Source organism: Balaenoptera physalus, assembly GCF_965194825.1.
Source record: "Balaenoptera physalus genome assembly, chromosome: 10".
Lineage (NCBI taxonomy): Eukaryota > Metazoa > Chordata > Mammalia > Artiodactyla > Balaenopteridae > Balaenoptera > Balaenoptera physalus.
In genome coordinates this window covers 110,565,942-110,580,729 of record NC_138889.1, presented here as the reverse complement: position 1 = coordinate 110,580,729, position 14,788 = coordinate 110,565,942, and the positions used below count along the sequence as shown (strand labels likewise).

General features: G+C 52.5%; 1 long non-coding RNA gene across 1 annotated transcript in view; it reads right to left on the bottom strand.

Annotated features, from left to right (window-relative positions):
• The window catches only part of LOC309668194, a 29,124-nt gene extending 16,935 nt beyond the window's left edge, over positions 1–12,189 (bottom strand). Inside the window, exons 1-3 of the long non-coding RNA XR_014268114.1 lie at positions 11,969–12,189; positions 9,470–9,609; positions 2,703–2,943 (exon numbers count right to left, since the gene is read on the bottom strand). This is a non-coding gene — a long non-coding RNA (uncharacterized lncRNA). The remainder of the gene's footprint in view (positions 1–2,702; positions 2,944–9,469; positions 9,610–11,968) is intronic.
• Positions 12,190–14,788: the final 2,599 nt, after the last annotated feature.

Here is a 14,788-nt window from a genome sequence, read left to right as displayed (position 1 = left end):
TTCTGAACTTCTCACTGACCCCCTTACCTCCAGCCCTCTGGCCATTCTCTGAACACACCGGGCCCCTGCCCCAGGGCCTTTGCATGTGCCATGACTACTGTCTGGACCACTCATCCCAGGATCTCCACGTCTCACTTCCTCATCTCCTTCGGTCTTGACTCAGATGTTACCGGCTTGGTGAGGCCTTCCCTGGCTACCCGATAAAAAAAACTGATGCTTCATCCCCCGAGATGTGCCCGTCTTCCGGAAGTTTCCTGTTTAGCTCTTATCACCACACAACGGACCATACAGTCTATGTATTTGTCATGTTTAGCGTCTGTTCAGTCCTACTGGAGTGTAGAGGTTGTGTCTGTTTTGGTCTCTGCTGGGTCCCCAGCATCTATGTGTGCCCCATAATAGATGCTCAATGCATATTTGTTAAATGAATGAATCCAGGGTCCTGGAGTTAGAAACCTCTCACCTGGCAGAACACGCACCCCTGGGGCTCAGCCTGGCCCCTGCCAGCTGCCTCAGAGTGCAAACATCCTGCAGGGAGGGACCACGGATAAGCCTCCTAGAACTTTCTATGAAGGATGCCACGTGGGTCAGAGACACACCGGCTGGTTTACAGAACCCTGGATGCTGCTACCTTCTGCGGCTCCCCACAGCCATCCTGGAAGTTGGGGGCTCAGCATCTTATGCTCACTTTACAAGGGACGGTAGAGGCACCAAGGAAGGGTCTAACCTTGGCCTCCAGGCCCAGGGCTTTGCCCACCTCCACAGTCAGGTTAGTGGAGGGTGAGCTGGTGGGATGCAGGTGTGCCGAGAGGGGCAGGGTACCGAAAGGGGGAACAAGAAGAGACGTGGGGGCCTGCAGCGGGCCTGGTGACCTGGGTCATCCCAGCCCTTCCCCCCTGCCCCTCCCCCCCAGGGTTCCCACAGGGCCCACACAGCTGCTGAGCCAGGGCTGGCACAGGGCCATCGCTTTACAGGGAAGGAACCCCGGCCACTGCTCCCACTCCCAGGCACCTCTGGAGATTGCACCTCCTTCCCCAGAAGAAACAAACTGCCCTTGTAAAAGCATAAACCAGTGACTGGCAGTGAGAGGCGGCTGGAGATAAGACAGACCTTTACAACCAGATAAGCTGACAATAGCGTCCGGCTCCTTAAATTTGGTCCAGCACCAGGCCCGGTGGAGCGGATGCCCAGCTGGGCTTGCAAAAGATAAGAGGACACAGTGGTCAGCTTCCTGAGCTGGCCCCTCCCCAGGGATGGAGGGGGACGGTGTGGTGGGCGCCCGCAGCAGGCCTCTGGTCGGGGGCTGGGCTGGGGAGGGGGCCACTTGAAACCTGGTGACATTTGCGGTGACTTCTCCAGTTGGAGGGGCTCTGGATAGGGGGCTTTGTGTTTTGTTTTTGTTTTTCCCCTTGATGGCAAGTGAAGCAACCCCCTCAAAGGGGCATTAAGGACGTCTGGTCCCTGCAGCTCCAGCAGGCGACTCTGGTCCCTGTCATTCTCCGTGTCTGGTCTCTGTGTCACTCTGGATGGCGACAGGTACCCTCCACTCCCGCCCCCTATGATGCCCCTGCAGCTCCAGGCTGGCGTCTCCCACCTGAGTCCCGGGAAGGAGAGCAGGTCCCCACCAGGTCTCCGCAGAAGCCCTAGGAGAAAGGGCACCCCTCTGGCCTCAAGGTCAGGAATGCACCAGATCCCACCGCACGCCCCAGGGCCCGGCAGCGCATATGCTTAATGGGCCTGGAACAAGACAGGTAGGGCCAGCCTAGGCGTCCCCAGGGACCTGGAGCGGGGTGGGTGGTCCCCTGAAGAATATTCTGGGCACGGGGAGGGGGTGTCCCCCCCGGATGCTGAGCATGCCGACCTCAAGCTGGAGCTACTGAGACAAACACGCCCCACGGAAGTCAGAGGCTGCGGGGATAGCTGAGGGGGGAGGGGTCCTGGCATCACTGCTCTCCCAGAACCCCGGCCCTGTGTTCGGGTTGCTTGTGCGTCACTGCTTGCCAGGCAGCTCCGGGTTAGGGTGGTGGCCTTGTGTGACCTGGATTCATCACCCACGTCACGTCCCGTCTGACAGCCTGGGATGGTTCTCAAAGTGATGTGCCTCGGAACCCCCAGCCTCTCCTTAAGCCGCAGAGTTCTGGGTTCCATCCCTAGAGGTTCGCATTAAGTGGGGTGAGGTGAGGTCTCTGAGCTGTCAGCACCCAGGGGATGCCTTTGAACCACGTGTGAGGGTTTCTGCTCCGGGCATTTCTTTCTCTTGGTACTTTTTTTCCAAAGGGGAGGTGGAGAAGACAAGAGAGAGTGAGGTCGTCAGTGAGGTAGCCCCCCCTGCCCCGGCCTGTGGGACACAGACACAGGACCTCAGCAACATGATGGGGCGATGGGGGCGGGGGGTGGCTCCGGCAGCCACCGCCCGGCCCCTGCGTCACGCACGAGAGACGGCGAGTCCTCTGTCCTCCTTCCAACATCCTGCGAGGGAGACTCACTGCCTCTGTTTTTCAGAGGAGGAAACTGAGGCCACGGAGAAAACAGGACTTGCGCAAGGCTCCCCACTGGTACAGGGCACACCTGGGATTGCTCCCCAGGCCCACGGCATTTGGGAACCTGCTTGGGCATTGACTGTGCAAATCCCGACCGTCTGCCCACCCTGTCTATCGGCTCCACCAAGAAAGCCCCTCACAGGGCTGCCCCCTGGCCCCCCTTACCTGGTTCACAGTCCCTGGGCGACACACCTGGGCACAGTGCTCAGGGGCTCCCCCTAGAAGAGGTTGAGGGAACAGCACCTCTGGAGGCCAGACTCTCCACAGGGGACCCCCATTCCCACAGCAGCATTGCGGGGGCCAAGCCCCGTGGCGGTGAAGTGGGTGCCCACAGAGCCTCTGGGTGAAGCCTAGCTGCTGTTTTCAGACGTGTGTTTCGTTGTCCTTAAATACAAGTAGGTCATGCCTGTGTAGTTAGAAAAAAAATAATCAAATGATCAGAAAACGTAAAGTGAAAATTCTCTCTTCCCCTCACCCCCAGACCCGAGACCTGTCTTCCAGAGTTAAGTTCTGTTCACTTCTTACGATCCATCAGAAGTGCTCAACACCCGGTGCCCTGACGCTGCTTGGGCCCACCTGACTCACTGAGAGCTCTCTTCATCTGCTCAGATAGAGTTTGCTCATTCTTTTTGATGGTTGCATAGTATTCTATCCCATGACTTGTCATAATTTACCAAAATATCGTTTTCTGTCAACCATTGCAGTGGCAGCAGCCTGGAACCTCGGCTTGGAAGGAAGATGAATTCCTAGGCCCATGGGAAGGGTGTGTCCATGCCCAGCTGGGTAGACTCAACTACACTGCCTCATTGGGACGGGAAGAGGCTGGCTTCTCCCACACCCAAGCAGGGAGGTGCACCAGGGCCTGTTGCTGCTGGAGGGACCGCACACACCGTGTGATGCCTTTGGGAAAATGAGGAGAAAAACCCACCCCAAACAATGTTGTAGGTGGCAATAGATATTTTTCAAGGAATGGAGAGATTCCCAGAATACGTAATGGAGATCTCCCTGGGAAGAGAGGAAATTAGGATGGGGGTCAAGGAGGAAGGGAAGGTGCTTTAGTTTGATTTGTAATATAGTCTTTTGTTCTTTCTTTCTTTTGAAAAAGAAATGTGTATATTCATTTTATGATTTATGGAAAGTAAATACATTTTTTAAAAGACTAGACGTAAATAAGCTTCAGAGGTTAAAAGTGGTTAATTCTGGGTGGTAAATACAAACGATTGCTACATTTTACTTGGTTCCTTTCTGAAGAAGTCAGATTTTAAAATATAATGTAAAAACTCCCTCCCCACCTTCTCTGGCACTGGAGGTAACCTGGGCACGTGTGGCAGCCCCCAAGTCTGGGTTCCCCAGGGATGGGACCAGCAGGTGACTTATTACTCAGACTGTCAAAAGAGGGAGCTGCAGAGAAGGAGTTTCCTTGTAGCCTGGCCTGTGACTGTCTCACTCCTATGACTCAGCAGCAGGTTCTAGGCACCTCGGTCATGGCCAGGGAACATGCCCAGCTGGTTACTGACCTTGGCTGGCTACCGGGAGCTCACGCTACTCTTCCAGCCACCCCGGAGCCAGTTCTGAGTTGGATCCAGCTCCCCACAGCCACCCTGACATTCTCATGGTTATTGCTGACTGGCCAGGGGGTGGCAGGGGGTGTGGTAGTGGCCTGGAACCAAGCGGGATGGCTGAGGTTGGCTGGTATCCAGACCGGGGTGGGACGGCGTTTCTATTTTTCCATCCTCCACTTTCCTAGGACTTGTCTGAATAGTTGGTTTGCTGTCCAATAGAAATAAAGTGGGAGTCACATAGGCAATATTAAATTCTCTACTAGTTACATTTTTAAAAAAAGTAAAACAAAACGGGTGGAATTAATTTTAATAATATATTCTATTTAATCCAATATATCCAACATGTTACCACTCGACATGTAAGCTACACTACAACGTTATCAGCAAGATATTTTACATTCTTATTTTCACAGTAAGCCTTCGGGATCTGGTGTGTATCTTACATTATGGCACATCTCAGGTGGACTTGCCGCAGCTCGATAACTCCATAGCCACAGGTGGATGAGTGGCCGCCATGGTGGACTGCACAGGTAGAGCCATCCTGACCTGAGGGGGTCATTAGCACCTTTCAGAAAAGAGCGGTGGAACATGTTTATAGCAGAAGGAGAGATCTAGGTCTCCTCCCCCAGCTCTCTCCTTGGCTAGATAGAAGGCAAATGCACATCTGATTTGTTAGGTGTGAAACCAGTGTGTGTATGTACGATACACGTGTATGATATACATGTAATTGGAGTCTCCAGAAGTGAGGAAAGAGGGGGAGTAAAGGAGAAATATTTGAAGAAATGATGAGCGAAATTTTTCCAAAATTGGTAAAAAGTATAAACCCACAGATCCAAGAAGCTCAATGAACCCCAAGCATGAGAAACATGGAGGAAATGATACCAAAGCACATTAGAATCAAATAGGTCAAAACTAGTGAGACAGAGAACATCTTAAAGCAGACAGAGAAAAAAAGATGTATACAGAGGAGCAAAGATAAGGGTGAAGCGGATTTCTTTTCAGAAAAAATTTGAGCAAGAAGGCAGTGCAGCAACATCTTGAAAGCACTGAAAGAAAAATCTGTCAACCTAGAAGTCTTTACCTAGTGAAATATTTTTCAGAAACAAAGGTGAAATATAGGCTTTTTCAGATACAGAAATGCTGAAAGAACTCATCACCTGCAGATCCACCTTCCAATTAATATTAAAGGAAGTTCTTGAGGCAGGAAGAAAGTGACACCTGATAGAATTCAGGATCTAGATAAAGGAATGATAAGCACCAGAAAAGATAACTACGTGAGAAAATGTATGACTTGTTTCTTACTGTTTAAATACCTTTAAAAGATAACTAATTATATTGCAAAAGTAATAACAATGCAGTGTGGTGTTTATAGTATATGTAGAAATAAAATGTATCAGGAGCATAAAGGGGAGAAGTAGAATAGAAATATACCATTGTCAGATTTTTATACTAGACATGAAGTAATACGATACCAATTGAAAGTAGATTGTGATAAGTTTAAGATATATACAGTAAACTGTAAAGCAACCACGAAAATAACAAAACAAAGAGTTATTGCTAATAAGGCAACAAATGAGATAAAACCAAATCATAAAAAGTACTCAATTAATCAAAAAGAAAGCACTAAAAAGGGGGAAAAGGCAACAAAGAGCAGATGGGACAAACAGAAAACAATAGCAGGATAATAGGCATAAACCCATTGATCACATTAAATGTAAATGACCTAAAATACTCCAATTAAATGGAAGAAATTATCAGTCTAATAAAAACCGCAAACCCAACTATGGGGTATATAAGAAACTCACTTTAAATATAAAGACATAAATAGATTAAAAGTAAAAGGGTGGGAAAAGATATTTCATGCTTACACTAATCATAAGAAAGTTGAAGTGGCTATATTAATATCAGAACGGACACATATAGAAGATTTGTACAACACCATCAACCAACTTGACATAATTTATATTTACACAATGCTCCACCCCCCCAAAATGGAATGTAAGTCATTTTCTAGTGCACATAGAACATTTGCTAAGTAGACCATATCCTGACCCATGAAGCATACCTCAATACATTTAAAAAGGATTCAAGTCACACAAAGTACGTCTTCTGACTACATTAAATTAAATTAGAAATCAGGAACAGAAAGATATCTGGAAAATCCCCACGTGCTTGTAAATTAGATAACACAGTTTTAAGTAATGCAATGGGTCAACAAAGAAATCATAAAAGAAAATAGAAGGTATTTTGAACTGAATGAGAATGAAAACACCACATACCAAATTTTATGGAATGCCACTTTAGCAGTGTGTAGAGGGAAATCTATAGCACTAATGTCTATATTTAAAAAGAAGAATGGTCTCAAATCAATGATCCAAGATGCTAAGAAACTAGAAAAAGGAAAGCAAGTTAAACCCAAAATAAAAGTGCCATATGGGCATAAAGACAGACAAATACATCAGTGGGGCAGAACAGAAAGTCTGTAACAAGACCTAAGCATATTGACAACTTGTTTTAAACCATGGAGCAAAGGCAGTTCAATGGGAAAAGGAGTGGGATGCAGGGATAAAGTGAAATAAATCAAGCAAGTGAGACACAGGCAGAGAACAGAGGCATGTGACCGACTCAGAGATATCCACATGCCTGCCTGACCCCCACCCCACTCCCTTCAAAATATCAGTATCAGGGAGGCAGGGGAGCTGGCCATTCAAGTGCCTCAACTCCCTCAGGGCCTCTGGACCCTCCATCCTCTGCCTCAAGGCATGAAGTCACCACCAGGCAGGTGCTTCAGATAAGCAGAGAAACAAATGGCTATTCATAGTGTGTATTCCTTAAACGTCAGGGTACCTTATGCTAATGCATCAGCTGATGAACTAAGTCCTGAGGAGGATGCAGCTAATATTGGGGCCTGAGAGGAAGTGTGGGGAGAAGTGGGTGGCCCCCAGACCTGGGCTGGGTGGGTGGGGGGGTACTGATGGCCCGAAGTCTACTAGACCAACCCACGGGTGGGTTCCATGGGACACCACCCCAGAGAGAGAGAGAGGTTGACTTTAAGGAAGTGGCCTGTGCAGTTGTGGCCAACTGTGAGACCGGTGGGGCAGGCCAGCTGCTGGAACCCCAGGCACGGTCTCTATGTTATAGCCTTGAGGCAGAATTCCTTCTCCTCTGGGAAACCCCAGTTTTTTGCTCCGAAGACGTCCAACTGACTGCATGAGGGTTACCCACAAAGTCAAGGATAACCTCCTTTACTTAAAGTCAGCTGATGGAAGACATGAACCCCGTCTACAAAAGCCCTTCACAGCCACACCTAGACTGGCGTTTGACCAAACCACAGCCATCACGGCCCAGCCAGGGCGACACGTGAAATGAACCAACACAGTGAGTGAGCCTTGTTGGGAGGTGGGGGTGAAGGCTGAGGAAGGCATCCTGGGGGTCTCACTCCCACAGACAGAGCCTGTGAGACCCTGTTGTCAGCCCCCTAGACCCCCACCCAGGGCACAGACTTGGAAACTAGAGTCTGGGACCCTGGAAATTATGTACAAAAATACCGTGTCTATGGACAAGCCTATTGGACTTCCCTGGTGGTCCAGTGGTTTAGACTCCACGCTTCCATTACAGGGGGCACGGGTTCCATTCCTGGTTGGGGAAGATCCCACATGCCTTGCAGTGCGGCCAAAAACAAAAACAAAACAAACAAAAAATTATGGACAAGCGTATTGCTCTATTTTGAGTAGAGGTGTTTTAGCTTTAATCAGATTCTCAAAGGGATCCATGACCCTAAAAGGGTAAGGACCACAGTCCCTTGGAGGGGGGGGTTACCTGAACCAGGTCAAAAGCAATTTCCTATTCCTGGTTGGGACAGTTGTCACAATCTCCAGCTGTAAGACGGATCCATGCATCTCTGCAATGACTGTGACCATCTTGGGAAAATTATTCTGCAATTTTCAAAAATTCAACTCGCACCCAGCTTTGATGGCCCCTAATCATTAGCATGAAAGGCCGGAACAAAAATCTCCATCCTGCAAAAGTGGTTCGGTGAGCGACACTTCCAACAGGAGGGTGACGGCGGGACCAGTTCGGAATCTGATTTCTAACTGCCATTCGGCACCAAAGAGGAACGTCGGGCTGAGAGGTGGTCACCGCGGTGGCTCTGGGAGATGGGGTGCACCCTCTTGCCTGAGCCATCTTCCTTGGGGACTGTCCCACAGACTGTCTGGCTGTCTCGGCCAGACTGCAGTTCCTGCTACTTGCTGACTGTCACATTCTTGCTCGGAAGGTAGTGACTCAGAGCGCAAAGCCTTGCTTCAAAAGGTCAACTTCCACTGGAGTCCCTCCCAAGGCTGATGACCCAGCCTGCTCACACGTGCCCTGGGCAAGGAGCGGCCCTGCCTGGGGAAGGAGAGGTCAGGCCCGGTCCCTTCGGCCCACAGGGCTCCAGCTTCCCCAGACCCAGGCCCAGAGTCCTCCTGGGCTGCAGAACCGGGGGTTGCCAGATGGGTGGCCCCCAGGCACACGAGGATCCCTGCAGCTAAGCTGACCATTGTCTACCTGCCCCGCCGGGTCCAGCTACCCTCGTTCCCCACCTTGTTTCTCTGCCTCAGGGGGCTGATGCTCACTGGCTTCCTGGCCTCTGGGTTCCAGCTGGGCTCAGCAAGCGGGAGATGCCAGTGACAGATCAGGGTGAGGAAGGAGAGAGGGGCTGGCTTCCTTCCGGCTGGGTCCCTGGGGGTGGCAGGGCCCCACCTCGACCCAACGCCGCAGCTCCTGTCTGGCATCCCCTTCCACAGCCCCCTCTTTCTCTGGGTTCTGTAACTGCTCCCTCCTGGCCCCAGGGCACTAGCCAGGTGTTTCACCATCCTTTACCTTCCACCCCCCCTCAGAGGGAGAGGGTTCCTGCTTCCCCCTGAGTACGTACAGCTGTAACTAACAATAACAAAGGCAACATCAACGGTAATAATAATTGTCATGCCTTGCAAGGTGCTTACCATGTGCCTGGGCACTTTATTTAATCCTTTGAACAATTTATGGAGTAGGTACTCTTGTTAACCCCCATTTTACAGGTGTGGAAACCGAGGCACTGGGGTGCAGAGCAGAGTAGCAGTGTCATTATTCAAGTCAAGGACTCAAGGACCAGGAGGAAGCCAGGAGCCTTCTCTGAAGTGGGGGCATGGGATCATACCCCACCTTGCCTGAAATGTCATCCCTGGAACTCACACAGGGGTCCCGTTGGGGTCCAAGGCTCCAGGTCCAGCACCGCTTGGAGAGATGATAGTGCTGACCGCTTCCCCCTCCTGGATCTGGACCCTTGGTGGGTCCCTGGTCGGATGCCTTGACCCTTGCCTCTGGCGGGGCCCCGCTCAGCTCACACACCTGTGCCTTCAAGGGCTGAGCCCCATCTTCCAGCTCTGACGGGGTTGTTGTTGGCGGAAGCTTGACCTCGGTGGCCTAGTGAGCATTGCCCGAAAGTTACCTCGGCCTTCAAGTGACGTGAGTGACTCTCTGTTTCCTTTCTACTCAAACAGAGGATTGAAAAGGAAAGTCGGTGAGTAACCGAGTGCAAGCTAAAAATACTCCCGATAAACAAACAAACCGGTGCAGGAATCAGCAGCCCTTGAGAAAGCAATTCTGTGTGCACAAAGGCCAACTGTTTATAGCCTCAGATTTAGGTTTGTTGCTCAAAGAACGCTGTGGCCAAGATAAAGGCGGGCAGTGTTCTGTTGTGCAAGGGCGGCAGGACCCACGGCAAGTCATTAACCTCGGCCGCCTTTACCTTCCCTGGGGCCCAATGCCTCCTGCGTGCTTTCCTGGAAAGGGCGTCGGGGCCGTGACCCGGGAGTTGGGCACCGAGCCAAGATGGCGACACATCCCACTGGGTGGTTTATATTCCGTACCAGACAGAACAGCTCCGGAGCCGCTGTTAGGTTATCAGCTTGAACTCCTGGGAGTGGGGCTCAGGGCCGCGAAGGCGGGGCTGGAGGACAGAGGGCGGGGCAGGGGTCTCAGTCTTAGGTATCAGGATTTTAACCCCAAGTAAACTCACCGGTTATTATTTCGGCTGGTGGGTCTTACATAACCTTGAGAAGGCTGTCGACCCTTTCAGAGCCTCAGTTGGTATACAACAGGGGTAATAACAGAGCCTGAGTCTGGGCTATTGAGAAGATTCCAGAAGATTCTGGAGGATGATGTGCCTAGCACAGAACCTGGCACACAGTAGGTGTTTACAATCGACATGGGTCTGTAATTGGCATGGCTGTCGTTTTGCTGATCTCTATAGTCTTGAGGTTACGGGAGAGGAAATCAGGACGGAACACAAAGATCCCTGCCCGGCGGGGTCCCCAGTGGAAGCTAAGACACGTCCGTTCTCTCTTTGTTTCTCCGGCTTTCCCTCTCATTAGTCTGTATAATGAGCTGGAAGTGCAATTAGGCACGCTGCCTCCCCGGGGACCCTGGCTCTCTGGAGCCAGAGCTCAGGGGCTGCCAGGGCAGAGGGGGGATGATGCAGGTGCCAGGAGGGGCCCGGCACTCTCGGGAAGGGCCCCAGACTCCCCTTGGAGCAGGACACTGGCCTGTGAAGTGGGGGGTGACGGCAAGGCTGCACGGACAGAGGGGGGTCCCAGAGTAAGCCCCATCTCGGCGCACCCCCAGATCTGCAGGTAACAGGTGCTGTCGTGCGTCTAGCTCACATCAGGGGACTTTCTATTTGGGGGGATGGCTTAGGGGCAGCAGTCTGGGTGGAAGGGCACTGGGTCAGGCAAAGGGTTTACTCAGCTTGTGTTCGGGGCTGCTGGTGAGGACTGGCGGGGCTAAGGCCACCATCGTGGTCACCAGAGAGCCCTGCCAGGCTGCCGGCCCATCCTGAGTGTGTGCAGACACACCTGCAACAGAAGTGTGAGTGCCGGGGTGCGCTGCTCTATCTGGTCTGCACTTAATAGCTTGGTGACATCATCACCGCGGTTCTTACTGGAAGTTGCTGGGAGCGTCTGAAGCTAAATGGAGTGTAGGATCGGCAGGCGTGGGCTGCACTTGGCGAGCCCTGGCCTCCCAAACAGCTACCGCTGGAAGGATGCAGAGGCTGGGGCTGCTCCAGCTTTTCTACCCCGAACACTTAACACATCCAGCGCTTTTATTTATTTTTATTTTTATTTTTTTAAAAATATTTATTTATTTATTTTTAGCTGTGTTGGGTCTTCGTTTCTGTGCGAGGGCTTTCTCTAGTTGTGGCGAGCGGGGGCCACTCTTCATCGCGGTGCGCGGCCTCTCACTATCGCGGCCTCTCTTGCTGCGGAGCACAGGCTCCAGACGCGCAGGCTCAGTAGTTGTGGCTCACGGGCCCAGTTGCTCCGCGGCATGTGGGATCTTCCCAGACCAGGGCTCGAACCCGTGTCCCCTGCATTGGCAGGCAGATTCTCAACCACTGCGCCACCAGGGAAGCCCCTCCAGCGTTTTTAAAAGCCAAGTTTGCACATGACCTCAGAGCTTTGGTTTGAAAGCTCTGTCCTGGCTCTGGGTCCACCAGACCCACGGTAGGCAGACCACGGGGCAGGGCTAATGGCAGGCAGGCCCCCTTTGGGGATCAGGTTCGGATGTAGGTCTCTGAGGCCCATAAAATTGGCTTTGCATATCCTCTGACAAGGGAGAGACTTCAGCTGAAAGCCAGGGTTTGGGGTCTGGGGTCCGGGGTCTGGGAGTGGTGGTCCGGGAATGCCATGGCCCTCACCTCACAGATGCTCGGGGAAGAGAAGGGTCCTGCCCTCGCTCACCCAGCTGGATTTCAGCAGAGATACTCTGGAACCAAGCCTCCCAGGGGTCTCCGGTTTTCCAAAAGGAAATTTCCCTGTTATTTCTCTTAGATCCTAGAAGGATACTTACCAATGGCAAAGCATGGTGCGCCCATGGGTATATCTCCAGCCAGGCAACCAGCTCAGGCTTGGGGGATGGAAACTTTTTTCCAAGCCTCTCAGCGCTCACATTAGAGCTCGATTGGCAATTAGCAAATGTCACAACCCCTCCTCTTGTCACCACGGCTGTTTCAGATGTCAGATTCCTGCCAAGCTTCACGTCTTGTTCTAAAACCTCTTTCCAGGGGACTTGGGGGAAATTAACATCATGCCAAATGAAAGAAAACCCCTCGGAGCCTGAGCAGGGCCCGTCCTCCCGGGGAGGGAATTGAGCCGCCGCAGGACACACGCTTATATCGACAGTGAAAGATTAATTGGTGTGCAGCGAATTATGGAAATGCGAGAAGCCGTTCCCACCTCCGATGCCTTTGAAACCAGGGTTCCTGGATGCTGCACCGTCCATCACGTGCCAGGTCCACGGTGGGGCTGCAGGAGTCCCAGCCTCCTCCTTCTGTCTTCCAGAGGCCTCTCCCCAAGCTCCGGAGGTGAAGCTCAAAGTTAAATGTACTTAGAACTGGGGAGGGGGTGTCAAACGATGGGGCAAAGCCACCCCTGCCCCTACTCACTGACATTTATTGAGCTCTTCTGTAGACCAGGCGCCGGGGCTGAGCACTTTGCCTGGAGTAGATTTCCTTTAATCCTTCCGGCGACTCTACTGGACAGGCTCTGATCTTGGTTCCATTTTACAGATGAGGGCACAGAGGCACAGACGTGGTTACCCAGATGGGCACCCAGAGGGGGTGAGGGCTACTGAAGGGTATTCCGAGGGCGCTGACCAAGTCCCCTGGGCTTGGAAGTTCTCGGTGGGGCCCGAGATCCCGCGTTTCTTACAGGCTCTCAGGTGATGCTGAAGTCGGTGGTCTGCAGAGGAGCAAGGGACCCCCTAGGGCTGATTCCCAGCTGATCTCTAAATGGCCAAGTGGAGACCCTGGGTAGCCTCTGCTTCCGGCCTTGTGTCGGGGTGGCCCCATCCATTCTGGGGACGTCCCAGGGCAGGAGGAGCAGCCCTAGACAGAGGCGAGCATCAGTGTGATGGCCCCATTTTCCGAATGAGGCATGTGAACCCCAGGGAGAAAAGGAGGCTTCCCCAAATCCCCTGCAGGGCCTGACTCAGTGCCCAGGTGACCCCAGGCCCGGCAGGAGCCGGGGAGGGGGGCTTTAGAGCAGACTAGAGCACTCGTCCTCGCCTGCCCTAGGGTTCCGGCTCCACCCAGGGTTTCAGCTGGGGCCAGCCCACCTTGAAAGTGGCTCTAGGAAAACTCTGCCCCAAGGAAAGGCCGCCACCGGTCACTGCCTGGTCCCGCTGCCACCACAAGATGGCACTGTTTTGTGGGGTTTGGGAGGTTTGACTCTCTTTATCTGCAACCTAAGAAGACCCAGGGATCTTCTCCACGTTTGAAGATGTTCTTAAGCTCATGGGGCTGAAGGTAATTCTGTGGTCCTGGTGCAGAGGGCAAGAGACGCCTTCCTGTTGGGTGTGTGCGCTTGTATGCGTATGTGGGCACGTGCATACCTGCGCATACCTGCGTGTGTGGGGGTCTCTGCGTGATGGCGTGTGCTCTTGTGTGTTTGTGCATGTTTGTTCACCTGTGTGTGGATATGTGAGTGTGTGTGCAAACGTACATATGTGTGGTCCAGCCCGTGCCTGTGTATGTGTGCATATTTGCACGCTTGGTGTATGCTCATCTGTGTACCTGTGCGCGTGTGTGTATGGTGCCTTGTGTGAGTGTAGATGCGTGTGCACGTGCATACAAACGTGTGTCTGTGTGCCTGGTGCATGTTCTGGTCCCGTGCATACATGTGTGCGTTTCTGCCTTGTGCTTATGTGTGCATATTTATATGCGTGGTACGTGCTCATTTGTGTATACCTGTGCACACGTGTGCATGCCTGTGTGTGTGGTGTGCACTCGTGTCTACGCGTGTGTGTCTGCATGTGTGTGTTGGAAGCAGGGAGTCCTGTCTCCTTTCCATAGCTGTCCTTCCCCTCCTCTCCTCCTCCAGCTGGTGCCTTTATTCTTCAGGACTTTGCTCAGAGACAAGTCCCCAGGAGAGAGCCGCCCTGAGGCGAGGGCTGGGCGGGGCATCCTATGGGCTCCCGCGGTGCAGGCATCCCACGTTGACGTCTCCCTGACGACACTCTGAGCTCCCTCGGGTCAGGTCCTGGTGGTATTCAACGGGGTCCCGGATTTGGACCCAGGACCCGGACTCTACTAGGTATTTTGACCTTGTGACCAATAGACGCTGAATTCTGAGTGGTTCTCCCTATCTGCCAGGTCCTGTCCTAGCAATCTCTGAGGCTCATTTAATTCTTTGGACAGTCTTCTGGGCAGGTTCTATGATAACCTGTCTTATGACGGGCAAACTGAGGCTCAGAGAGGTTAAGTGACTTACCCTGAACCATCCACTAAGAAGTGAAGGGCTGGCACCCAACCCAGGATCTGAGTCAGTTTATGGGGTGGAATGAACAAACGATTCCTTTGGTTGGATTCTATTTTCGATCAGGAGATGCATCATCTGCCTCTCGGTTGCTGCAGGGGTGGGCCTTCTCTAAAGCCGCCTCCTCTGGGAAGCCTCCCTGACCCCGTCAGCGTGGACCCGGGCTCTCCCTCCGCTCCTGCAGCCTGTGGGCTTGTACCTGGTGGTCCCAGGGAGCAGGGCTGGTTTACAAGCCTGTGAGTGGGATGCCAGGGGCTTGGGGAGTGATCCACCCCTTTGAGGCTCTGAAGAAACCTATTGGAATCTCTAGGTGCTGGGGTAACACAGGCACCCACAAAATCCCCCCCAGCTCTAG